Source organism: Bison bison, unplaced genomic scaffold, assembly GCF_000754665.1.
Source record: "Bison bison bison isolate TAMUID 2011002044 unplaced genomic scaffold, Bison_UMD1.0 scf7180017864189, whole genome shotgun sequence".
NCBI classification, from domain to species: domain Eukaryota; kingdom Metazoa; phylum Chordata; class Mammalia; order Artiodactyla; family Bovidae; genus Bison; species Bison bison.
This window is the reverse complement of record NW_011494761.1, coordinates 1,279,310-1,283,090: the sequence shown is the minus strand read 5'-3', so window position 1 is coordinate 1,283,090 and position 3,781 is coordinate 1,279,310.

Here is a 3,781-nt window from a genome sequence, read left to right as displayed (position 1 = left end):
AGGGCATGGACATCTTTGAGGGCCATTCTGCTACCACACCAGGTGCTGTCTAACCTGGTTTGTGTGTGAAAGCTGACTTAACACTTCATAACTGTGCTGTGAGTTAGTTCTTACATGTGATCCCTGTTTTACAGATGAGGAAGACTGAAGCTGAGGAATTATGTAATTTACCCGAGGTTATAGAGCCATTTATAGTGGAACCATAATGCAAATTTGGCTTGGCTTTATTTTTATTCTGTTTTTTTTCCAGCTTTATTGAGAAATAATTGACATATAGCACATAAGCTTAAGGTGTACGGGTGATCATTTGATACATATATAGTGAAATAATGTTAGTTGACATATCCGTCACCTCACATAGTCAGTTTCTTTTTTATGGTGAGAAAACATACATATACAGTGTCTTTAACTGTGATCGTCATGCTGTACATTAGACCCCAGAGTGTGCTCATCCTCCAGCTGGTGGTTTACCCCCTTTAATCGGCATCTCCCCATTTTCTCCTCTGCCAGGCCCCGAGTGACTGCCACTCTACTCTGTGTTTCTGTGATTGTTTAGACTCCACATGTAAATGATACTACATATTACATGTATTTCTTTGACTTACTGCACTTAGCATAATGCCCTCAGAGTTCATCTGTGTTACCATAGATAGAGGACTTCCTTCTGGCTCTTATGACTGAGGGTGTGTGTGTGTGTCTGTGTACAGCACATTTTCTGTATCTGCTGATGGGCACCTAGGTTGCTCTGTTGTCTCGGCTGTTGTCGGTAATGCTGCAGTGAACGTGGGGATGCAGGCATTTCTTTGAGATCCTGTTTTCATTTCCTTTTTGTACATACCCAGAAGTGGCATCGTTGGATCCCGTAGCGGTTCTGTGTTTAATTTTTTGAGGAAACGCCGTGCTGTTTTCCGTAGTGACTACACAGTTTACATTCCCACGGAGAGTGCACAAGGCTCTCTTTTCTCTGCACCCTCACCGACGCTCGTCACCTCGTCTTGTTGGTAGCACTTTGCCCGTTGTGAGGTGACGCTGCTGCTCTGACGTGTGTTTCCCTGGTGATAGTGGGCTGAGCACCTGTTTATGTGCTTCTTGGCCATCATATGTCATCTTTGGAAAAATCTGTTCCTCTGCCCAATTTTTAATCAGATTTTTTTTAAACTACTGAATTGTATGAGTTCTTCATATATTGGGTATTTATCCCATATTAGATATATGTTTGCAGGTGTTTTGTTTTTATTCCATAGGTGACTTTTTGTTTTGTTGTTTGCTTCTTTTGCTGTGCAGAAACTTTTAGTTTGATATAGGCTAATTTATTGATTTCGCTTTTGCTGTTTGTGCATTTGGGGTCATATCCAAAAAATTGTTGCCCAGATCAATGTCAAACATTTTCCTTATGTTTTCTTCTAGGGGTTTTATAGTTGCAGTTCTCATGTTTGAGTCCGTTTCAGTGGTATAATTTGGGTTCTAATTCAGTTCTTCTGCTTGTGGTTTCTCATTATTCTCAACATCATTTATGGAAGAGAATGTCTTTTCCCCGTTGAATATTTTTGCCTCTTTTGTTAAATATTCTTGGACCAGATACGGGAGAATTTATTTCTGAGCTTCTGATTCTGCTCCACTGCCTCTGGGTCACTTTTTATGCCGGTACCATACTGTTTCGATTGCTGTAACTTTGTAGTACAGCTTGAAGTCAGGAAATGCCAGCTTTATTCTTTCTCAAGATTGCTTTGGCTTTTTGAGGTCTTTTATCATTCTATACAGATTGCAAGATTGTTCTTTCTATTTCTGTCAAAAATGCCATTGGAATTTTGATAGAGATTGCATTCAATTTTGATAGGGGTGGCATTGGGTAATATGGACATTTTAATAATAATTGTTCTTTTAACTTATGAACAAGGAAGATCTTTCCATTTCTTTCTGCTGCTGCTGCTGCTGCTAAGTCGCTTCAGTTGTGTCTGACTCTGTGCGACCCCATAGACGGCAGCCCATAAGGCTCCCTGTCCCTGGGATTCTCCAGGCAAGAACACTGCAGTGGGTTGCCATTTCCTTCTCCAATGCATGAAAGTGAAAAGAGAAAGTGAAGTCGCTCAGTCATGTCCGACTCCTAGCGACCCCATGGACTGCAGCCTACCAGGCTCCTCCGTCCATGGGATTCTCCAGGCAAGAGTACTGGAGTGGGGTGCCATTGCCTTCTCCATTTCTGCTCTAATATATGTTAATTCCTTCTGCTAGCTTTGGGCTTAGTTTATTTCTGTTTCTCTATTCCTTGAGTTGTAAAGTTAAGTTGTGTGAGATCTTTCTTTTTCTTAATGTGGGCATTTATCACTATAAATTTCTCTTTTAGACTTGCTTTTTTCAGCATTTCCTGGGTTTTTGTATGCTGTGTTTCCATTTTCATTTGTGTAAAGGTATTTTTAGATTTCCCTTTGGTTTCTTCTTTGACCCATCAGTTATTCAGAAGTGTGTTATATAATTTCCACATATTTTTGAATATTCCACTATTCTTCCTGTTAGTTTATTTCTAGTTAGTTTCCAGTTAGAGTCCATTCTGCTGGAAAAGGATACTTGATGAGCTTTCAGTATTCTTAAATTTGCTGCCTTGCTTTGTGGCCTATCCTATCATCTGTGCTGGAGAGTGTTCCTTGTGTGCTGAGAAAGAATATGTGTTCTGCTACTCTTGGATGAAACGTTTTATATGTGTCTGTTAATCTGTTTTTCCTAAAGTATGGCTCAAGACCAGTGTTTCCTTGTTGATTTTCTGTCTGGATGATCTATCAGTTGTTGAAAGTGGGATATTAAAGTTCTGTCAGTTCAGTACAGTTCAGTTACTCAGTCGTGTACCCCAAGGACTGTAGCATGCAAGGCTTCCCTGTGCATCACCAACTCCCAGAGCTTACTCAAACTTGTGTTCATCCCATTGGTGATCCCATCCAACCATCTCATCCTCTGTCGTCCCCTTCTCCTCCTGCCCTCAATCTTTCCCAGCACCAGGGTCTTTTCCAATGAATCAGCTTTTTGCATCAGGTGTGAAGTATTGGAGTTTCAGCTTCATCATCAGTCCTTCCAATAAATATTCAGGACTGATTTCCTTTAGGATGGGCTGGTTGGATCTCCTTTCTGTCCAAGAGACTCTCAAGAGTCTTCTCCAGCACCACAGTTCACAAGCATCAATTCTTCAGTGCTCAGCTTTTTTTATGGTCCAACTCTCACATCCATACATGACTACTGGAAAAACCATAGCTTTGACTAGACAGATCTTTGTTGGCAAAGTAATTAATGTCTCTACTTTTTAATATGCTGTCTAGGTTGATCATAGCTTTCCTTCCAAGGACCAAGCGTCTTTTAATTTCATGGCTGCAGTGACCATCTGCAGTGATTTTGGAGCCCAAAAAGATAAAGTCTCTCACTGCTTTCATTGTTTCCCCATCTATCTGCCATGAAGTGATGGCACCAGATGCCATGATCTTAGTTTTCTGAACGTTGAGTTTTAAGCCAGATTTTTCACTGTCCTCTTAAACTTTCATCAACAGGCTCTTTAGTTCTTTTTCACTTTCTGCCATAAGGGTGGTGTCATCTGCATATCTGAGGTTATTGATATTTCCCCCAGGAATCTTGATTCCAGCTGGTGCTTCTTCCAGCCCAGCATTTCTCATGATGTACTCTGCATAGAAGTTAAATAAGCAGGGTGACAATATACAGCCTTGACATACTCCTTTTCCTATTTGGAACCAGTCTGTTGTTCCATGTCCAGTTCTAACTGTTGCTTCTTGCATACAGATTT